The sequence below is a fragment of the Epinephelus lanceolatus genome, chromosome 7, assembly GCF_041903045.1.
Source record: "Epinephelus lanceolatus isolate andai-2023 chromosome 7, ASM4190304v1, whole genome shotgun sequence".
In the NCBI taxonomy this organism is placed as follows: Eukaryota; Metazoa; Chordata; class Actinopteri; order Perciformes; family Serranidae; genus Epinephelus; species Epinephelus lanceolatus.
This window is the reverse complement of record NC_135740.1, coordinates 12,939,001-12,963,606: the sequence shown is the minus strand read 5'-3', so window position 1 is coordinate 12,963,606 and position 24,606 is coordinate 12,939,001. Positions and strand designations below refer to the sequence as shown.

Genomic DNA, 24,606 nt, shown 5'->3' with positions numbered 1-24,606 from the left:
GTTTGGACTGTGAAAAAACAAGTGACCTTGACCACAGTCACCACATTTCTTTTCCTAGACCCAACCTAAGTGACTTTATGGTTTGCTGGTAGTGTGGCCGAATGGTTTAAGGTGCTGGACTTAGGCTCCAGACTCTCAGGAGGCGTGGGTTCAAATCCCACCACTGCCATTTGACAAGGAAAGATATCTGTTAGAACAACTGTCATTAGTTTAACTAACACTGTTAGCCGACTTGTAAATTCTTGTATAAGAATAAAGTTAATAAAGATTTACTTTTCTCGGGTACTCACCACAGACTGTACAAAATTAATGAATGTAGTTACCCTGACGTCACGCATGTGTTTGTGAACTACTTTTTTGAAGCCTTGAGTTTGTCATTTTTTGGTCATAATCTTGGATTTTTGGAGCGACCACATTTGTGACCACATTTGGAGCCAGAGGGTGGAGCTGTGGAGGAACGAGAGGTGGATCTGACTCACAGACTGTGGTGTTGTCTCACAGACAGTCTGTCACTCAAAGCTGCAATGCTCTAGTAATGCATAACTATGGGGATTGACTCTCTTATGGCACTTCTTCATTGGCTTCAGTTTTCAGAGCCTGAGGTTGCCGCTTGGTACTCACATGTGAAAGGAGATTCAAGCTTCAGCAAACAGAAAACACTAAGAGGGAGTGTGTATATAAATGTTAGAAAACAGGTTAAGGACGTTACTGGCTGGAGGCTCCCTCTGATGGAAGCCTTCCCACTGCTCTGGGCAGAGGAGAAAGAGAGCACGCTGGAAAGCTCCCACACTGCTCCCAGCAGCAGGATCAGCACCTCGGAGAGCTCCACAGCACACAGTCCTGACACAGAGGTAATGCAAGGCAAGAAAAAACACAAGGGAAATCTGCTGAAGCATTGCAGGAAACATGTGGGACCTGTTGCACATTTAGCCACACCCCTGTCAGTGATGTCACAGCAGATATTTTGTCTCTGAAAGACAACATCATGGTTCAGAGGCTGGCCAGCAGTGCAATATGCTTTGCTTTTTCAATCATCACAGGGCAGTGAACCTTTATTGTTAATTCTCTGGGGGCATCCTGAAGGATTTCTGGGTAATGGAGTCCTCAAAATTTGAACTGTTAACACACATTGTTCTTTGGGGATGCAAAAAGAAAGAAAAAAAGTTTCCCTTTCTCGGTTGAACTTTTACCCTCCAGTATTTCCAGTCCATTTAAGTCTTTGTCCCATCATTGTTACACATCCCATTACACTGTTTGATTGCGTTTTGTATTTGTTCTGCTTTCTTTCACAAGTTCAAGCTCAAGGAGCAATATGGTCGTCCAAACAACGAGTGCTGCCAACAAATCAGCCGTCTACGAAATGATTTAGACTAAGGACACAATTTAAAATAGCTTCAAAAAACTAATAGAAATGGGAAGTTATTACTGTAGTGTTAGATTTACTGAATCACTAGACTGGATAGAAAATGACAGTGGTGTATCTGAATCTTTCCCAGAGTTTGTGTTTCTGATCACCCTTTAAACAGTGGTGTATTTTACACGATGCAGGCTGAATATATTACAAACTACAAGCCGGTGAACCAAACTGAGAGCAAGTGGAGTGTAAAATATATTTAGCATAGAAAATGGCAGTCTTTGCTTTCCAGAGTGGGTTATGGTATCACAAGAAAACAAAATAGCACCTCTAATAACTCAGCTGGCCACAGTAGCAGTCTGTGTGTGTGTGTTTTGCTGAGGCGGGGAAGTTGCTACACTGGAAAATCTTTTATTTTGTGAGGTCAGTGTCAGAAGGTATTGCAGACAAACTGTTGCAGCACAGGTGGAGCATTACTCTGAAGAGCAATTGCAAGTATTTGTACATAGGCTAAAAATGATATTCATGCTGCTGGGGACAGGACTGATTTAAATTGAACAGAAGTGATTTTCCCTTTGAAGCTACTCTTATTTTTACATTTATTAATGCACTGTCAGAGTTGACTTTGTCTCAAGGTCATGGTACATGTTGTACGTGTGACAGCTTTACGATGACGGGCATGTATGTGCAAAGATTAAACACGATGGTCTCGTCTGAACAAATATTGTACGCTGTGACATTAACAGATGTTAATGGGAGCTTAGTAATTATGCGGTAATAGGTGTCAGGTCTGCCTTCAGATACAGTGGCTGAGGGGGCGGGTGGTTTTGATTAATTACCACATAGATGTCATGGTACAACATGTGCAGACAGAGGTGAAAGGGATAGTATATGTATATGTGGTGGATTCTGTTATCCTACTGAGCAGCGATATAGATTTTTTTTTTCCATGGAGAGTGAATCAATCAATCTACTCTCATCTTTTTCCACCCATCCTTTTCGCACCACATCTCAAACACACATGGTCGGTTTTTAATCAAACAAGAGCAGAATTAGGGATTATTTTGTGAGAACTATGGATTAAAATGTTAAGGTATACCTGCAACTAATCTTTGTTTTTTCTTTTTTGTTATTGACAGATCTATTCTGATGTTTAGCCAATGCCAGGCTCACACAACACGACATATTTGTCTGTTACGACAGTCACTATGTCAGATTAGGTGATTGTGGAGTCATAAAATCTTGCTGTGACTTGGCCGACAAACATGACAGACACGATGGTCAACAACTAATCATCCCTGGTTGTCTTTCATGATGTGTGTGATGTCATCGGGTTATTCTTGTCCTACTTTTATTACTATTACTATTATTTCAGTCACTATGGCAGGTCACGTCCCAGCTGAAATGGTTATTGAATTCTCTCAACTGAAATTGTAATGGGCTTTTAATTTTGAACAGATACAGGAAGTGCTGAGTTGAAATGATGAATTATAGAGAGAATTATATAAATAATGGCTCATTTCTAATGGAGTCTGTTTCTATGAAGCTGGTACCCTCTGCAGTCGTGGTAAGTAAAAGCCCCACCACACATCTTTTATTTCATTACTTTACTTTTTACTTTCATTATGAAAAATTAACATTTTTTGCTAGCTTGATGCTAATGGCAGTACTCACCGGGCTGCCTAAGTGCTGTTTCATGCCATCGTTTTTCCCATTTTACCCTGTTGTGTTAACATTCATTCATTAATTGTCCATAACTGCTTATCCTGTTGGGAGTCACGGAGGGGCTGGAGCCTTTCTCAGCTGAAATTGGGCAAGAGGCAGGGTACATCCTGGACAGGTCGCCAGACTATCACAGGGCTGACATATAGAAACAGACAACCATTCACGCTCACATTCACACCTACGGGCAATTTAGAGTCACCAATTAACCTAACCTGCATGTCTTTGGACTGTGGGAGGAAGCTGGAGTACCCAGATGTTGTGGTAACATCCCTACAGGAAATATCAAAAAGGCTGCAGTGTTGTTGACATACACTTGTCCACAGCAACAGATCACTCTGTGTTTCTATTGGTCAAAGGGAAGGCTGTGACCGGAGCAGTCATGAACGACAAAAAGAAAATCAAACATGAAAAAGACTCTATGTCAGGATATTGCAAGGCATCCTAGACGTGGCATCGGTTGTTGTCTACTATGACACAACACAAAATAAAACAATGGATTATTGCACACGACACTCGTTGTTTTTCAAGAGCGGAGCCGATGCTCCGTCAGGCTATAATCAGGCTGATATGTGTAGTGTGTACCTGGCATAACTTTCTGTTTTGCTAATTTATTGGACCAAGGCAGTAACACTGACCAGGTTACCATTTCTATTTCTGTGTGCAGATAGAGGATTTAAGAGTTTAGTCATGCAACGAAACAACACACCACAAAGTGGACTTATTTTTTCCATCTTTGACAGAGGCTTAACCAAACACACTCAAGAACTTCCTTTTCCAATTATATCTCAACACCTGAATAGGGATGCTGAATACACACCTCAGAGGCATCTAATGTTTGAGGATTATTGTCCATGGAGTCATACAGAAATAAATATTTGAAAAGATAAAAAAAAGTTTTATCAAAGTAAAGTACTGCCTGAAATGCTCTCTCGGTGCGCATTAGTTAAAACACTGGCTTTTGAAGGTAAAGCTCTCAAGGCAGTTAACACTTAGAGATGGATGTGCCTTTAAAGTAGATGCTCTGCTTGTGTTAGCTGAGCGGGTCTGCTTGTGTGTGCTAATGAGTTAAAAACAAGCTCTTACTGTGTGTGTATGCCGATACCATACACAATATGTCTGTGACCCAGTGTATTGTGTGACTGTCTGTGTGAGTGTGTAACTGCATTCTCTTGTGTTCTCTCCTTACCTGCCACTTGCCACCAGGGACACACAGGTGATAATGGATGTTTGTATCCCAGGAAAAGGTTTTGTCTGGAGTCCAAGGAGAGAATGACCTGCCATCACCATTCAGCAGAGGCTACCCAGCATTCACTGCTAACAGCCTGTGTGTGTGTGTGTGTGTGTGTGTGTGTGTGTGTGTGTGTTTTGTTTGTATTCGCCCTATTTGCTCAAATTAAATTCTGCTGTTGGGTATGTTCGCTGGGGGGAAATCGTCTCCAGGCAGGAAGACACTCCTGTCAACTTGGTCACTTTGTTGCTAGATTTAGTGACTTTTCAAATCCCCTGATGACTTCATTTCTCAAACTGGCTCATTTTTCGCACTATTAGGAAAAATATTAATGTGTTGACTCCCAGAGTAGTTAGCAACAACTCTCTTTATAGCGTAGTGGCTCTTGCTTGTCTGATGCAGAGAGGTCTGATGATCACACCATTCACTGATGGTGAATGGTGTGATCATCAGACCATTCACTGATGCAGAGTAAATCCTGGTTTAAAGACTGTAGCATTTTGATTAATATATTTTGTTAAATTGTGTATTTATTTTTTTTATTTTCAATTTTTGTTTTTGTTCATATGTACTGTATTTTATATTATTGCTTTTATGTCCTTGATTATCGATTGTCATTGTCATCGACATATGTGTACTACTGTAACTTAAAGGGATAGTATTAAAGGGATAGTTTGGATTTTTTGAAGTGGGGTTGTATAGAGTCAGTGTGTATTACCTACAGCAGATGTCTCATGGCACTCCCCCTGTTTAGAGAAAAGGCAGGAGTGCTGACACGGAAGCTAAGTCACCACACTCCATTGATATAAACAGTAATTTTAGCTCGCTGAACACAGGAGCTGCTGGTCTACTGCTGCCTTGATCAGTTAGTTAGTTTGTGTTATTGTGTGACTGGTGAATCCGAACTAACCTCTCTAAACACCAAAATCAAACAGTAACACAAACAAGCTAACAGATCGAAGCAGCGGCAGACCAGCAACTCCTGTGTTCAACGATGATAAATGACTATTTTTCTTAATTAAAATATTATTTAAAATATTCTAATTTTTCTGTCGATTTTTTAGGTGGCTAACATACTGTTGTTGCTGACCCCTCCAGCAATGCATTACTTAGCTTTCATGCCGGACTCCAGTCTGCTTCTCCAAACTGGGGCCATGCTGGCTGACATCTAATTTAGGTAGTACATTGATTATGATTACTATCACATAAAACCCCACTTCGAAAGATGCAAACTATCCCTTTACCACCTGCCTGCAAGCTTAATTTCCTTCGGATAAGTAATAAAGTTAAAGTTAATTTGTCACATGCACATATGCATCTAATTCTGAGGCATATATTAAAGAGACCCTGTTGAGTTTTCTTGGAAACAATCACAATAATATCTACATTCACTGTTACTCTCTAAAATACATTGTGTGTATTTGTTGAGGTCTAAAAAATGTGATGAATTTATTTTCTTCCTCATAGCCATCAACAAAGCTGATTGCTAGCTAGCACTCTTCTGCCGTGCCTTTGCTGTGTATTGATATGTTTCTTGGCACATTATCGCCAAGAGCCATCTACTCATCCATACCCATTGAGTACAGCATACCATACTCATACCAAAAATTAGAAAAAACCCAAACATTCAGCCACAGGGGGAGCCACAGTGATCGGTTGCATTTTAGCCATTTTTAAGCATTTTTCTGTTGTTATAGCGCCACCCAGTTGCCAATTAGAGTTAAATTTCTCCAGTCACCTTGAGGCGTCCTGTTCTACATATCTACCAAGTTCAGTAAAAATCGATATGGCGGTTATGCCTAGATAAGAAATTAGCTCTCTAGCGCCCCCATTTTGTTTGATGGGGTCAATAATGGAGGGGTCCCCTCAGATTATGTGTGGTCATATGCCTACAAAGTTGCGTGGTGATCGGTGAAACCCTTGAGATGTTATACACCTTTATGTGATGAGCCATGCCCTCTGCAATATTCATTGCCTTATAGAAGCTCAGTTTTAGTAAGTTTTCCAACAGATCATTTTCATGCAGATCGGCCAAACTTCCTAGGAAGAGATTGATTTGAAGTGTTTTAAAAAATAATAATAATAATTCAAAATGGTGGAAAAACTCTATAACCGGAAGTTATAGGTTCTTGAGGCAAAGTTGTTCCTCATGAGGAGAGGCATCTCTGTGCAAAGTTCCATGTCTCTACGACATACGGGGCATGAGATATGCCCATTCAAAGTTTGCAATTTCAATCGGTTGCTATAGCGCCCCCCTTTGGCCAATTAATGTAATATTGCTTCATTTGCATCCTCCCATGACCCTCTACCACTATGCCAAATTTCACATGGATTGACCAAGTCAGTGAGGAGAAAAACGTGGAACAGACACACAGACACAACCACAGACAGAGTTTGCGTCATTATATAGTAAGATATAGTAAGATTGGGGAAACAGCTTAAAACTGTCAGCAGGAATGTACATTACAATGACTATTTGCTTGTGCATACATGTGGGACCTTGCGTCTGTTCATGTGGTACAAATAAAAGAGGGACCTGCTCAAAAACATTGCCCTATATCACTACTATTGGCCAAAAAAGCCACAAGGTGCCTTTAAGTACATTGTCGATACCTACTATACTCACATTGTGATAGAGATGGCAGCACTCCTAGAAACAGACCAATTGATATCTTGATGATTCTCTAAAGAAACTAGCTTGTATGAAGTTTCATTCAAATGTGTTATGAATAGCCACACTGGAAGGTGGCAAAAAGAGAGCGGGGAGATGCAAAAAAAAAGGAAAATTACAAACAAAGGTATTTTTGGCCTCTTCTCATTGGAATTCATGGTATTGCTATACTCAAAAAGTTACGGAAGTTGTTGTGAAAAGAGTGAAAAAGAGAGTTTAAGAAAGGGAAGTTCAAATCTTGCATCATCTAACCTTTTGGAATATATATGCTGCCCCTGATTTCAAAAGTGGGATACATGAGGGGGGGTTTGGATGTTGTATAATCTGACAGGCATTTTGTTGGATGCAGAGACAGTATGTACAGTGTCCAGAAACCTGCCCTCCTAGCATGTCTTACCCACCTGCCATTTACAAGGCAACATTTTAGACTGAGTGCTCTGCACCGTCATCTGATTTAAAGGTTTCTGCATAATGCAAGTGAGACTTCTAAACCTTTGAAATTCAAGTTATCTCCCACATTCAGTCAGTTTTGAAGTGCAGCTTCAAGTATACTGTGACCTTGACCATAACCCTTCATATCCATCATACCATTACTTTTTGACTAAAAGCTGTGGGTGACTTGTTTACCAGGGTGGGTGGCTCATCGCTGAAATCTTCTGAAGTCACCGACAACCTCAAAAGCATTCAAAGCTTTTTCCTTAAATTACACTGAGGCCAGCAGGAGACAGTTATTCGCTATGTAGAGATGTAGTGAGGTAATGGCATCCTGAGCAGAGGATAAAGTCACGCTTCCTCTGTGTGTGTTGTAATCTGAGCCTCCGTCCCAACCCACAGCATCCTCACAGAACTGCCACCCTTTCCTTCAGGTTCTCCCCCAGGTTAATGCTGCTAGCTCTTTCAGCACTGTTGCCAGTGTGAGCATTGTTTGCATTGTTAGCACTGTTAGTTGCTAGCTGCCGGCTCAGCCACCTGCATGTTGACAATTGTGTGCAGACAACCTGAATCCGACTCTGAATCATATATTTGCTCTGAATGTCGTATACAGCTCCTTTCATTTACTAATTTTACTTTTTTTTTTTAAAGCTTCATTGCTGCACTAGGTAATCAATTGATGGCCATTAATCTTTTTTTTTTATTATTTATTTATTATAGTTTGTAATTACTGCATTTAATGAACTGTATACTGAAGTAGGTTCTGATGAGTTGTACAAGCAAGTTGCAAAGCAATCAGTTTTATCACTGTAAACATAAATATTTTGGTGACACATGTTTTTTGTCATAATTCACTGTAAAAAAAACTGTCAAGGTTCATTTCTATGCATCAAAATCCACAAGGTGCTTTGAACTGACCATTTATGATTGAATGCGGGCATTGTATTCCAAGTTAATTTCTGATTTATTAAACTATTTTAAGGAAGCTGAAGAGTTTTCATGTAGATAGGACTGTCATGAAAATGTTCTGTTCTGATTTTATTAAGTCCATTCTTTCTTTTAGCATTGTCAGTTGGTTTGGTAATCTGAGCCTTAAAAACAAGAAAAAGTTGAAAAAAGTGGTCAGGTTGTGCTGCAAGATCATTGGTGTTACTCTAAATAACCTACAGCATCTGTATGAAGAGAGGGTCACATCTAAAGCTTGGTCAATTGTCTCAGACTCTGACGAGTTTCCGATACTTCCATCAGGGCGGAGGTTTTGCCTCTCTAAGTAGCACTAAGTGTTAAAGATCGTTTGTCTCATCTGCTATCGTTTATCTTAACCAGCAGTGACCACTAATGTCCATTATTTACCCCTGACAGTGTGTGATACTGGATACTGTGTGTTATGTATGGTACTGTCTGTTTTGTTGTAGTCATGACTACTGTCTGTATCTCAAATTGCCCCTCAGGGACATTTAAGTTTACCTCACCTCACCTCACCTCACCTCACCTCACCTTACCTCACCTCACTACAAAAGTGTGCCCTGGGCTGGTCACAATAAAAGGCCACTTTACAATGTGCAGTTTTGCCACAGATGTCACAAATTTTGTGGGAGCATGCACACAAGCTCAGGAACTCCACATCCTGTACCTTCACCTGCAAGATTGTCTGAGGCCAGCAGCCTGGACAGCTGATGCAACAGTTGGTTTGTACAGCCAAAGAGTCAGTCTCAGGGTCTCAGACAGCTGTTTGGCATTGCAACTGCCCACTTTCAACGGCATCTGGCACTTTGGAGAACTGTTCTCTTCACAGATGAATCCCAGTTAACACTCTACAGGGCAGATGGCAGACAACGTGTATGCCGTCGTGTGGTGAGTGGTTTGCTAATGCCAATGTTGAACAAAGCGCTCCACTGTGGCAGTTGGGTTATGTATGGGCTGGCATAAGCTGCAGACAACAAACACAGGTGCATTTTCTTACTGGCAGTTTGACAGCACAGAGATACCATGATGAAAACCTAAGACCCATTGTCATGCCATTCATGACATGCCTGTCTTCATCTTGCACTGCTCCACGGTGCAAGGATCTGTACACAATTCTGCAAGCGTGGAAACATCCCAGTGCTTGCATGGCCTACATACTTACCAGACATGGCACCCATTGAGCATGTTTGGTATGCCCAGATTGGTGTGTATGACAGCATCTCCTAATTCCTTCCAATATCCAGCAACTTCGCACGACCATTGAAGAGGAGTGGGCACAAAATCTGTGGGAGCAAAAACCAAAGTGTTGTGTTTAGATTTTTGTACAGTGTATATGGGAGCCTTGGTGTTAATATTTGGAGTGTCCATTGGTAAAATAAGACTGTACTGCAGAGCTAGAATACTGCATTAGAAACAGGAATTTGCTGGTATCATTCATTGTGCAGTACAACATTCTAAAAAGCTGTAAGAAAGATGAATAGGTCACATAAAAGCTGTGATTATCAGTTCGATCCATGTTCCTTCTGAGGTCTGAGACAGGACTCCTCCTGGAGGTGGAGCGATGCTGCATCACTGCAGCACATGTAAAGTATCTCTCAGTGGATAGCTCCACACACTCACACACAGTTCCTGCATTTTCATGCCCTTCCTCGCTTATCTATCACGAGGAAGAAGAGGAGGAAAGTAAAGAAGTGTTGAGTTTGTGTGTGTAAGAGAGCGAGAGCAAGAAATATCTTGGCCTGTGCTGGGTTTACCCAATCGACGGAGCAGTGAGCAGAATGGGCTGTGAAACCGCCAGCAGCGTTATCGACAAACCGTTGAGAGATTAGAATTTAGAACACCTCCTCCCTCTGCTGGGCCTTTCTTCCGTCAGAAAAGATAACTTCTCTGCAATCCATGGGAGGGGATTATCAAACAGCTGCTCACATCACACACACACCGACACGCACACACACCTGTGCCCTGTCACATACATACACCGCAGGATCTGCACTCTCAGCATCTGCACTCTCACAAACACACAGCAGCCACCCTGGCCTTCAGTGTCACAGGCCCCAACAGCTGAATTAGTGTTTGGCAGACTTATTGATTACACACAAAGTTCTCTCACTCTGCCTGGCTGATGGTTATTGTCGGCTAAAAAAAGAGCAAATTGCTGCTATTGAGTCTATTTTTCTTTCTTTTTCTAAATCTGTAACTGAGTAGATTTGACCAAAACAAAGAGCTTATTGGAATAGCTTGCTCAGGTTATTCCGGGTCTAAACTAACAGTAGGTGAGCGAGGGTGAGTGAGGGTGGGCTGGGCTGATATGATAAAAGAAACCATCTTGTTTGTTTACTGGCTCCAGAAACATCTTTGAAGGCTCTATACACACAGCTCATAATGTGCCAGGTAGCAGGAAAACACCTTTGTTTACAGTATCTGTCTTTACACAACCCCAGTGCCCTGTTTCACTGCTGACATTCTGCCGTGCTGTAGTCTCTCTGCCAAGATGTGTTGTGATTTTAAGGTGGTGTTGTATAAAATCCATGGGATGTATTTGTATATATTGTTTCAAGATGGCATCCCATTAATTCCATTATAAGTTGTTTATATGCTGCAAAAGTTTTCAGGCTTCCTTAAGTCTTATTTATAATTCTGTAGCTGTATGCCTATCTCAGGGACTGCACATGTGGCGTGATTTCACTCATGGGTGTTTGAAATTGCTATTGAGGCTTGAGGGACTTACCTCCACTGTAGGTCCATAGTTTCCCCCACCAATCCTTGTCATTATATGAAAGGCTGGTTTCTTCTCCCCCATAAACTCCCATTGCTTTTTGCTGCCTTCTTTTTTGTTTGTTTTCAATTTTTGCCAACATCACTCTCCAGCTCTTCAGCAATCTCCTTCTAGGAAATGTGACTTACATTTAAGTTTTATAATCCTTACATAGACATTATCTTATTACTTGCTTCGCCAGCTGTTCCTCAAACTAGTCCATGTTTGTGTTATAACGGATGTGAGGTACTTGTTCTGATGTCCAATCAAAACTTTGCAGCATCCGCAGTGCTTCATACATAGTCTGATTTTTCAGGAGCTGTGCAGCACATGTCTGCGGCTGTTTGTTAACTCTGCAAACCGTTTCTGCAACTCTGCCAGTGCTGGCCCGTGGCATAGGCAGTATAGGCATATGCAAAGGGCGCTTTCATCCATAGGGGGCGCCACAAATGGGGGAAGAAATTTTTTTAAAAAATGTTTATCTTTTACTATTTTTTACTAATACTATTACTACTATTATTTTGAAATATTACATTAGGCATCAACAACATAGCCTCATAGCAAAGCCTACTAAATAATAAAGAGACCTTTATTTGTGGGTTCCTATCGACCCCCTTCTCAGCTCGTTACACTTTACCTGCTCTCTGGAGGAGATGGGCGAGTTATTCAATGTCATGTAAAACAACAGAAGCTTTTTGGTGCCCACTCATTCACCACTACACTACTGAGAGAAGCGGATGTGGAGAGAAAGAACACGAAAAACCTATAAATCCGTGTTGAAATCAGCAGGAGGAGAGCTGGTTATCGTTACCTCTAAACAGCTGTTGGCTGCAACGAACAGCTCACGGTTGCATTAATTTACATTGTAAAGCATTGGGCCCATAGTACATAGGGTGTTTTCACATCTGACAGATTTGGTGCCATTTAAATGAACTTTGGTGTATTTGTCCATTTGGTTTGTTGAGGCTCGTATAAAAGATGTCAATCCAGCTCTGAAGACCAAACAACCTGCCTGTCTGAGAACTGACATCAGCAACAATTATATATATATATATACATATATATATATATATGTATATATATACACACATATATATATGTATAGGATTTTTCCTGTTCAATCAGACAGTGAAAAGTAGTTTATTTTGTGTTCTACTCAACTATATTTTGACATTTTCTCAGGTTGCAGTTATTTATGACATAGAGGGTCCAGCTGCAGACTCAATCGCTAATGCTTTCCTCTTGAGTTCTTTGAGATACCAGAGACAGTAAATAATTCTGAGTCCACGCCAAAATAACCTCACAGCCCAGCGCTGTTCCTGGAGGCTTGGTAAAAATCCAAGCATAAGGCCCAAGGTAATGCCTGAGGTTTGGCGACTTTGATCTGCCCATAGCAAAACAACACGCTCATGTCAGTCAACCAAGTCTGAGACTGATTGTGAGTTGAGGGCTGAATGCTGCAATCTGTTGCAAGCAGGAAGTTGATGATCACAGCTCGGTCTTGCCCACTTCCTCTCTAAATTTGTCCCAGTGCATCTGCTCAGGAAAACATGGACACCGGTAGCTAAGGATTGTATGGCAAGTCTTTGAGCTTCACAAGTATCTACAGATGACCTAAATCAATTACCACAATGCCAACAGTGAAGAGAAACAGTGTAGTTAACCAAGTCGACTGTCTTGCTCATCTTTGCTCATTAAAATATCATACAACAGCTAAAAACTGTGTCAACGAATGCGGAGTGCCAATAGCATGAAGTTGTTGTGTGCATATGTTTTGTGTAGACAGAGGTGGAGATTCCAATGCCAGCAAAGACTTCTATCAAGCACATATCAGCTGAATGGAAATCAAAATGGCAGCTTAAAGCATGTTTTACAACACAAACATAATGTACACAGGCAGTTTTCATGCACTGTCTGTATGTTTTCTTACAAAAAGTAATGCACCAAAGTTCATACATATCCAGCGTAATGATGAACCAGTAATTTGCGCATAACCCATGTATTTTGTACGTCTGCAATCCTCCAGGACTCTCCCATGAGATGGTTGTTCAAAACTTTGAGTCTTTATAAGTTACATTATTACCATGTTTCTTTTGCTAAACCACAATGAGGATAAACTGACATAAAATATATCAAAATATATGACCGTGCGTCGCTATGTTGCTGTGACTTCACATGTGTTTATATCGGCAATTTGAGTTGGATGGATCTTGCCCGAGTTTCCAACTTGGAATTCTGACGTCAATGACCATTCAATTGCACTTTGACATGTCTGAGGTAGTATTTTTTTCCAAGTTCTGAGTACAGTGGATAACAGCATATCTTACTATATAATAACGAAAACTCTGTCTGTCTGTGTGAGTGTGTGTGTGTCTGTTCCACGTTTTTCTCCTCACTGACTTGGTCAATCCATGTCAAATTTGGCACAGTGGTAGAGGGTCATGGGAGGATGCGAATGAAGCAATATTACATCAACTGGCCAAAGAGGGGCGCTATAGCAACCGATTGAAATTGCAAACTTTGAATGGGCATATCTCATGCCCCGTATGTCGTAGAGACATGAAACTTTGCACAGAGATGCCTCTCCTCATGAGGAACAAATTTGCCTCAAGAAACCATAATTCTGGTTATAGATTTTCCACCATTTTGAATTTTTTGAAAAACACTTCAAATCGATCTCTTCCTAGGAAGTTTGAGCGATCTGCATGAAACTCTGTGAACATAATCTAGGGACCAATATCTAAAGTTCCCTCTTGGCAAAAGTTGGAAAACTTACTAAAACTGAGCTTCTATAAGGCAATGAATATTGCGGAGGGCGTGGCTCATCACATAAAGGTGTATAACATCTCAAGGGTTTCACCGATCACCATGCAACTTTGTAGGCATATGACCACACATAATCTGAGGGGACCCCTCCATTATTGACCCCATCAAACAAAATGGGGGCGCTAGAGAGCTAATTTCTTATCTAGGCATAACCGCCATATCGATTTTTACTGAACTTGGTAGATATGTAGAACAGGACGCCTCAAGGTGACTGGAGAAATGTAACTCTAACTGGCAACTGGGTGGCGCTATAACAACAGAAAAATGCTTAAAAATGGCTAAAATGCGACCGATCGCTGTGGCTCCCCCTGTGGCCGAATGTATTTTTGTTTTTTTTCTAATTTTTGGTATGATTAAGTCATGGTGTGGTATGCTGTACATAATCACGGAAACTGTCAGTGTGTCATTCTGTCAGTCAGTCAGTCATTCTACCAGTGCACCCCACTTTTAAGTCAAAACAACATATAAAAACTTTAACTATCTGCCTTTCAACGTGCTACCTCAACTACTAATGTACAGTTTTAGCACAATGGTACTACTGTACTTTCAATAAAATAATCATACTATCAAATTCACCAAAACTCTGTCTGAATACATTGCTCTTCTTAATGTGTTCAGTTGACTATTTAATCTGCAATTTCCTATGACCTGTATCCCAAACACACAAAATATGGACTAGTTAACAAATATTTCCAAAAACAGCAATCTAGTTGCTGCAAATTTTACTCTTAAAACAGATCTACTTGAGTGAAATTTATTAATGAAATTATATGGCAGCCTAAAAAAGTATATGTAGCTGTACCAGACTATGCTCATCTGAAGTAGTCTTATTGTTGCTTTGTCACTGATTTCGGCATCATACACCTGACGGAAAAAGTCATGTTTTGATACACGGCCAGGCAGCGTCAGTATATAACACAGCCGAACATAACTTTACGTGTTACCATGATACACCGTCAGATGATGTCAGTTTGAAACCCTGCCGGTAATGATGTAATAGAAGGGGCTGGAAAGTAAGTATAGGGTGGGTGGGTGGAAGGGGTGGTGGATGGGTCCAACAAACCCCAGACTTTCACCTGGGAGCCTAGTGTTCATTTCCTGTATGCCAAACCAATATGTTTTTTATAAACCTAACCATGTGCCTTTGTTTATGTCCTGGCATTGGTAGCGTGTCCTGGAACTTCAACAGCAGATACAAGAGGACAAAGTTGCAAAATGTGACAACTTGGGAGGTGAACGTGTTGGTTGTACACAATTTTAGGTAAGTTACTTTCAAAATGTAATACATAAAATATTACCAGTTACCTTTATTTGAAAGCAATAAGTTACTTTACAACGTTGCTTCCTGTTTAGAGTAATGTGTCACAACTTTTGTGTTACTTTCACCAAAATAACCTCAGGAGTGTGAATAAGAATTATAAAACAGTAGAGGGTCATAGCAGCTGAGTCAAGCACGGAAGCTCAAGTTTACTGCAGTTTATTAATGTGCATGTGAGTCAGCCACTATGACGAGTGCAAATTAATACAGCTGAGCTGGAAGACCCACCAGCTGGTTCCCGTCAGCCTGTCAGCTACAGCAGCACCGTAAAGAGAACTGTGTATACAAAGGGGATGGGTGGCGTTGCTCCACAGTTGTAGGGGATGTGAACGGAAAAACATTGAACATGCAAACACACATTTCGAAATCCTGCTGGTAACGCATCACATGACATTGTTACTTCTAAAAAGTAATATGTAATATGTAACTGTAATGCATTACTTTTGTCACGTGTTACCCCCAACACTTGTTGTGCATATATGGAACTTGCAGATTTGCTTTGTATTTTGCAAAATAAAGTTTTAAAAAAATCTTATAATATAAAGCTCTTCCCAAAAACTTTTTCTTATAAAAACCTTGTGATTCTTGCCAAGTCTTTCTGAGTGTTGTGAATTCTGAATACTGAGAACACAGAGTTTTTGACTTCATAGTATCAGATGTATTCTGCGCACTCACACATTAGGTTTAAATACCACACATAAACAGCAAGTACAAAGCCAGTAGCTTGAAGCAACAGCGTGCTGCCATGCATCTATTTTTCTGTTTTATTGATCCATAGCTGCCTACCGCGTCTGAATTCTAAGACTTAAACCTCAAAGTTATTCAAAATCATTGTGATCTGAGATGACATATGATAAGTTGTCCTGTCCCTGGGGAAGAAACGGCCTCGTAGAGCAAAAGACAATTTTCCTCCCGGGTACAATAAGACTGATCTTATCTTCTTGTTTATTTCTCAGTACACTTGAAACATTTTTTTTTTGCACAAGCCAAGGCCCCCTGTCAAACATGTCCTGAAGGTCAATGACTGAAAAGAGAAGATTTTAAACTCTTGCTGTGTTTGTACTCTTTTAAAGACATTCTTAGTGGAGTTTGGTACACCAAGTGCTGCATTTCAGTACAGCATGTGTTATGAGCAACATACTATGTCATACTAAACTTTTAGCAAGCCATTGGGGGCACTACAGATCTTATAAGGTGCTGATATCGCCGCTGTCACACTTTGTTTTTCTTTAATATCTTAACCAGCATTTTGCTTTGATAAACTCACAACACAAAACACAATTACATCAGATGGTGTGTATTGATGGATGTGATTAGACTAAAGTAAACAGCTTTCAAAAAGACCATTATAATCCATTGCACTTAATTTTAAACAAGGTTGGAGATAAGACGATTTTCAACACATATTACAGTAAAGAAAATTGAAATCAAAGCTACAATATGCCTGAGAATGTCAAGCTATTCAATGCCAAGGACACCCAAAATAGAGCGCTGCCCTGCCAGGGCCCCCCACCAATCAAACATAAGCTATCATCCACCCACATACTGTGCAAGACTCAGCACCATCTGATTTGGATAATACTGGTGTTGAATAACCAAGATATACCTGCATGACCATTATTGTGCTCATATTGTTTCATTTCTTAAAAATTGAGAGTAAAGTTTCTGTCTAATACTCAGCATCCTCAGCAGACCTTTTAAGCACAATGAAACCATTCATTCACATTTTTTAAAAAAAAAATCTATTTCATTCATTCATTATGTTTCAGTTTGCTTTATCAAATTTAAATTTGTTCAACATACTTTTCAATAATTTAATATTTTGTTACTCTTTATCCTCCTCTGCTACTTGAATGATTCACTTTCAGGTACTTGCCTTGATACCAGGGACCAGCTCTCTTATGCACCACACCACTGTGTCGGTGAAGAGCGGTACTTTATCAGCCCTCCTAGCAGCCTCATCAACTTCCCAGACAATGTCTGTGGCATTCTTCATCAGCTGCATGCAGTTTCATTGCGTGGGCAGTGTGATACAAGGCTGTAAAGGATGCCTTCAGGGCACACTGAGGAATGGTTTAAGGGATCATTGTGTTCAGCAGGTCTCTTTACTGCAGTGAAGCTCATAGTCCGTGTCTATTTAGTGTCCATTTTCAATAATCCCAACAGATCAGATCACTTTGGCCTGTCTTTTATATAGCTAACATAGCTCGCTGGTGCAAGGCATCCCTGCACAAGTATGATTGACTGAAGATGAAGGGATGCACCGGAGCAGATCTTTGCAAACTGTGCGGGACTTGGGGGGAGCTGAAGAGGGGGACATAGATGGAGAGACTTGAGGCAAATATATTGTGTTAGGTTAAAAGGACAGGTTCATACCTGAGTTCTAAAAGGAACAGGAAGTTAGTTATTGTAATTTGCTCACTACATTTGCCAGTGAGTGAGCTGTAGCGCAGCAGCCATGACGCATAGCTCTTAGAGGCATTTAAAGTACTTAAAAGCATTTAGCGCATGATTGCCACAATTTGAGTCAAATAATTCCTGTCCTGAGTCTTTACTCAGTCATATCTGAGCACACACATCATCCATAAATCAGCTTAGAAAGAAAAAGACACTTCTCATAACTCCAGAACTTTTTCAGCATACATCTAATGGTGCCAATCTACCCCATAATGGCACTAGAGTTAGTAGCCCAGCGCTAACTTACTGACTCTATGGTTGCATTTTACTTCCTTTGTTTGAGCCCCAAATAAAACTAAGATTTACAGTGTGTGACTGTGATTCTATTTAGCTGAGCTGGTAAATGACTTGAATAATGATTGAGGCATTGCAACAAGTCATACACCCATTATTTTGCCTTAATTAAGTCTTCATCATTGTGATGGTAAGAAAATGATATGATTAGGCAATTAAAGGAGCTGTATATAGCACTCAGGGCATATTTATGATTCAGAGTTGGAGCTGAGATTCACTGCACATGGCTCTCAACATGGAGGTGTCTGAGCCAGCAGCTAATGGTTCTAAAACAATGTGAAAAGTGCTAACAACGGCAACAGTGCTGACAGAGCTAAGAGTGTTAACATGTGGGGGAACTGGAAGGTGGACATGATGCTTCTGCAATGGCAATGTTCCGCCACAGTTGGTGAAGACGGTGTTATCAGTAGTACACACACACGGACTCACATGCACTAATATGCATGCACTGTTGCACTGTTTACTACAACAAAGAACAGAGAAGGTCAAAATAACCCCGTGGAGGAATCCACGAATCCAAGAGATTCCCTCTAAAAGAACAGAGAAGCTTGGGTTACAACATGCACAGTGTTAACTTGACTTCATTCTCTGCTCAGGACGCCATTACTCCGCTATATCTTTATACAGCAAATAATGGTTTGCTTGTGTAATAACCTGATTCATATCAGTTATGTTTCACATCAGTTATTTTGTTAATATTCGTTTCTGATTTAATTGTGAATTATTGCAAATGTTAAGATGCATAACTCATATTAAGGTGGTGGTAATGTGTATTATATTCATTGAAATAATAAGATTTATTCTTATACTGTGTATACTTTTTCAATACGTTTTAAGGGTTGGTTTGTACTTGAAAAGTGTGATAATAAGTTAAATGTACTTTAAAGAGTTAATAACCCGGAGGAGTTGACTTCCTGTTGACCTTTTTTTTTGCAAGGGTAACATAACAAAGACGGACTGGCGGGGACGAGCGGACAGACACGCTGTGTGCTGTAGAGCTGAGTGGACGTCGGACCATAATTTAAGTTATATAACATGTTTTTTCCTACTTTTATGTTGAACTAAAGACTGTTGTGGACCAACGTGCTCCTACGTGTGTGAGCCAGACACTGTGTATTGCCGGTGCGTGTAAGTTAGAGACTATTTATTGTCGACGAAGTGTGGTTTTGCAACTATGAGGCAAGCTAATTAGCCTAGCTCGCCTGCCAAGCTAATTTGCCTAGCTCGCCTGCCGTCATCAGAGGGGGAGAGGCTGGCCTCATTCTTCTTCACCTGCGGGACGAGAGAGGAGACTGAGGCCGGGAGGAGCTGCATCGGAGGTGCTGCTGGGTCCCGAGTGTGGTCTGCGGTCTGCGGAGCGGGGCTGCCTGCTAACGTTACTCATCACTGCTGTGCTGCGGTGTTGCTGCAGCCTGTGCCAGGGCAGAGGAGTGGGATTTCAAGACTGTTCTCACACGAGGAGGTAACCTTAGGCTGGTTTGTTTACTTCATGAGCTCCAACATTAAGCGCGCCAACGAACCTGAATGCAAGCTTGCTTAAAGAACAAAAACCTAAAGAGTGTACTCAGGTTAACCCAGACTAAAGACTAAAAATAACCGGGTCCTTTTTGTTCATTTATTCCAGTAAATAAGTAGCCTTAACATTTCATTGGGTTTATCATAACCAGAGTTATTCCCATAGCCTCTCAGTGATTATTAATGAGAGTGAGAGTCATAGTTTACCCTAGACATGTTATTTTACACTGAGATGTCTCTTTCACCCTTTTGAACATTTATTTGGTCAGATATTAAATTGTGTTGTGCATAATGTGGTCATAATAGTACGAGCCCAGGGTGAAAGGGTTACACTTGTATATTAATGTGCTGAATGTTGCATACAGCTCCTTTAAAAAAAAAAAAAATGTATCTAAAAAAATTGATTAGACAGTTATATTATAATTGTGAAATTAGTCTATGTTAGATAAGGCATTTCCAACATTATATTGTCCTTTTTTGGTGATAAACGTTTGGACTCGACACCATTTAAGGGCAGAACACAAATGTTGTTAAAAGAAAAAGGATGTCTTTGGGATGTTAAAACAAGATCTTAGGTTCTCAAAGGTTAGAAGACCTTTTGAGCTGTATATGTGGTTAAGAGTATTAATACCTGTTTCACTCCATCGTTTACAAACAAAGGGCTTATTTCCAGGTAGTATGTGCATGTTATGCCATAATGAGGTTTGAAGATGACACTTATTGGAATAACGTAAATGCTCCTTTACTTGTCTGAGGTTACATTTTCCTTTTTTTTTTTTTTTAATTTGCATTTTTGCTAGTGAAAACAATCACCACCCTGCAATTCCAAGTTAGCTGCTTAACACATTTACATTCACATGCTATTTTGTTGGAGAATCAAACTTGGATGAAGACAAATACCCAAACTGCAAAACTGCCTTTTCCATCATTTGTGACAGTTTGTGCCTCCCTCTGCCTTTGGGTTGAAAAATGGCGTGTTGGCATCAACGGCATTCTGACTAATAGCCACTGGGTAATGCTGGCAGCAGGCGGACTCATTAGCCAGTGGCTAACAGGAGGCATTAGTTTAAATAATGTTTTCAGGGTAATGGATTGCAGTGTGGAAACATTTTGTTTCTGGGGACTTTGGTCATTGCATTATTATACCACCACCACAAATTGATGCTGTTTTCCTTCAGCAACAAACATACGTTGCTACGTTTTGGTTGAGTGTAGGCAAGAAAAGCATGTGGTTGCGTTTAGGGAAAAAGAACATGGCATTGCTTTACAGTTTATGGAAAGCAAACACCACCCTCCCGTGTGAAAGTCGGTGGTTGTTGGACCCATCCACCGCCCCGCCCCTCCACCCTACTCAGATATCTGCTGCCTTAACTTTCATTGTTGTCCTGCTGCATTTCCCCCTAATGCCGCTGGGTGTCATTAAACAATAACGGCGGCCGGACGTGTATCATGCCGACGTGAAAATGTGGTTTTTTTCGTCTGTGTCTGACGCCAGAAGTCACTGACCAAGCGTCGGATTTCGAGGACTTTGGATTGAGACCAAGTTGAAGTGGTTACTGTATATTTTTAAGATAAAAAGGATGCATCAACTGATGTTTGCAAAGGAGTAACGTGTTTTAGTCTGTCGAAAGTTCAAAATTTTGTCATTCTTATCCTCTCAAATGTTACATATTTCCAGCCATTCCTGAAGTCTTATGGTTGTACCTGCACAACACTCTTTTTCCATCCTTATGTCTGCGCTTCTTCTCCTGTCGTATCCTCTCTTTCTCTCCTTTCACCTACCACCTTCCTCTCCTTCTCTGCAGTAAAGCCCCGCAATCTCTCTAATATTCACAAAAAAAAAACCTCTGGAGAATAGGTTCCTTCCCTTCTTTGGCTGCAGTACGACACTTAATATGAAAATGAACAAGTCTGAGTAACTGCTGCAGCCAGCGTGCTGCATTCATCAACATGCATTCAGAGTGAAGGGGAGAGGGAGGAAAAGACAAGGAGGGAAGGAGACAGAGACCATCAGGCAGAGAGGTCAATTATAAAGAAATAGAGGAGTGGAGAGAAAAGGTCAGGGAGAAATAGTGGGAGAGTTAGGAACAAAGAAAGGGGAGACAGGAGAGGTCAACGGGAGACAGCAAGCAAATGAGCAAGTGAAGAAAAGAGAGACAGAAGGGAAAAAGACAGTGTAGGAGGAGAAGAGGAAGGTCAGTGATGAAGTGGCAGACAGGCTGCCAGACTCCCCACGGCTCAGAAACACTGACTCACAGACTGATGGACTGGGTGGATGAAAGGGGAGGGGAAGATGGAAGGAGGGGAAGAGGAATGGGTGGCATGGAGACAGGATGGGAGGAATGACTGACTTGCCAACCAAAAGAGTCAGAGCAGGAGGCTTTGGAGTCGTTCCCTTGGAAATATTGGGAGACCACTGAATTTGCTCCATAAAACAATGAAAATTTAATGTCACAGCGGCATGTTTCAAACTGGGCTGGACAGCCATGGGCATGGCATTCATCCCGGCACATCCTCACTACCAGCTCATCACATACTGGAGCTTGGTCAGTGTCCCTATGCGTCAACCCATGACACTCTAGGTACTCCTCTAGCATCAGTTTGGGATGCTCAGGGACGGCTTCTCAGTTTTCACAACATGCATACAGTCTCCTAACTTCCAATGTAGGTTTATTTTGTTCGGTTTACAGGGCAAAGGTACTTGGTTAGTTTAAGAATAAAGGGATGGTTGATGATTGATTTAAGGGCACACACTTACTTATCATCATTTGAAAAGCTCAACATCTCTCTATTTCTGCTCTCAAAGACGTTGACACCACAAACAACTAATCAGAGACAACTAGGATTTGTACCCAGAGTCATTGTAAACTCTGACTTATCCAACTCACTGTTAACAAGCACAGAAATATCTCAGCTAAAGTCAAAATTATTTCTTAATCTGCAACATGTTAGTCTGGAAGTTTAAACTCATGTCCTCTCGCAGAGTCGGTTATTAAAACTAAAATTCTATCTTTGTCTAAGAAAACTCAGCTGAGTGCAGACTGTTTTCTCACACCACAGCTACACTCACTGATAACTGAGCCTCCTACCTACCTGTAAAACGGCATCAAACCATAGACCTTCTAAAGTCCTGATTAAGTAGAGTCCTACGGGGATCAGCTGTGAAGTCTGGTGGCCGGTGGCTGCTTGCTCCACTGCTGTTCTGCGGCTGATGAGCAGAGCTAACTGCTAACAGCCACCACTGTAACTAACAAACTCCACAAATCCATTCAGCAGCTCCACCATCCACAGTGAGACACACACGGCTGAGTATTTACTTCTGAAATACAGCTCACAACTTGCACCAACGGCTGACGCTGCTCCGGTGTGAGCGTTTCTGCTGGCTAATGAAACATCCTGGAGTAGACTATTTTCTGGAGTTTACCAACCTTTCGCTCTTGTGGCATCTGAAGATAATTACAAGCCATTCTCAGCTTTCAATGTCCGATAGTCCACCACTAACATTTTCATCACGTCTCGTCTCGACAACGAAAATGAAACATATATTTTGTCCTAGTTTTTATCATCAAAATCTATTTTTAGCTTTATATTGTCTTTTTTTTGTCGTGGGCAAGAGGTTGTTGACAAAATTTTTCGTCGTTGTTTTCATCAACAAAATTAACACTGGCCAGGCCTCTCAAATGACAAGTTAAAGGTTAGAATGGCGCTCAAAAGTTGTGTCTAAGCCCCAGCAGCTGAATACAATCTGTGCTTATATCACAGTTCAGAGTGATTTTCATGATGTCATTTTGAAACAAAAAAGGGCCTGAGTCAAGTATGACATGCTCAGATGCATGGAGGTTGCCCCGTTTCTGTAGGGTAGTTTGTGGTGCGTTCAGCTCCTGGTGTGAGTTTCATGTTTTTCTTATTGTCAGCGTCTAACTGTACGCGCAACTGTGACGACATAACTGTCAGTTTGAGTTCAAACTGATATTATAATGTTAACCATCCCTATCAACCCCTTAACACCTCATTTAAATAACAATTCAAAACAAAATCTGCCACTCACAGAGACGTAAGTAACTTCTGAAATTATTCATTGAACTTTGTGTATGTTTTTTTCTTTTACAATGCAACAGTGTGTTCGTGTCATTAGAAAAGCTTCAGCCAGGTTGTCGTGCTTCCTGAGACCGTTTAGCAAAATCACAGTAATTCATGAGCTGTCATGGCTTCTGTTGTTAGGGGCCATGGCCTTTCTCACTTTAACTGCAGGGTTAATTGAGATATTATCTTTTTGATTCAAAGAGACAGATTTTCTAAACATTTTACATTTTTCCAAACTTTAAATCAGCTGTGCATGAAAGGAAAGGCTTTCTGATGAAAAACACTTTATGGGATTATGAATTACCTTACAATGCATGAATGCCTCTTAAGCCAGCTTAAGACCAAATATGGTATTTCTGGTTGACAAATATCAGAAGTCTATAAGTTATAAATCCCTAATCTCCTTAAGATGCCTCAAACATCTTGGGTAGCATCCCTTAGAGATCAAAGTGTTCCGGTCTGAATATTCATACCTATACATTAAGAGAGCACAGCAGGCTGTTAGGTTGGCTGCATGTTCAAAGTGGAGCCTGATGATGACTTATATCGCCCGTAGTCTTACAGCCCCCGTATTTGACGACACGCTTTTATAGGGTAGGTTACGCTTACGCCACTGAAAAGAAAATAATATATATAAATATTTATAAAATAAAGCATGCGTGAAACACTAAGAAAGTTTTAAATACAACTAAAAAAAAGAAAAAACAAGGAAATGTCATATTTAAGAGCTCTGAGAGCATTGAAACCATATCAATGATTTATATGGCAGCATTTTTTCCTTCCTATGGCTGCAGCATAAAGTACTTTTGTAAGACATTCATATCTTTTTTCTTATTGACAAATCCTATGGAAACTCCAAAAGCAAACAAGAACAATCCGTCAAAATTATTCTTGCAGAGAATTAAAGTGGGAGATTGATACCACCCTTACGCATGTACAGCAAGTATCAAGCTATCAGGCCAGTAGCTGATTATCTTAGCAT

General features: G+C 40.7%; 1 non-coding gene across 1 annotated transcript; it reads left to right on the top strand.

Moving 5' to 3' along the window:
- Window positions 1-87: 87 nt before the first annotated feature.
- trnal-uag (transfer RNA leucine (anticodon UAG)) lies at window positions 88-169 on the top strand. The gene has a single exon. It is a non-coding gene; the product is annotated as a tRNA-Leu (tRNA).
- Window positions 170-24,606: the final 24,437 nt, after the last annotated feature.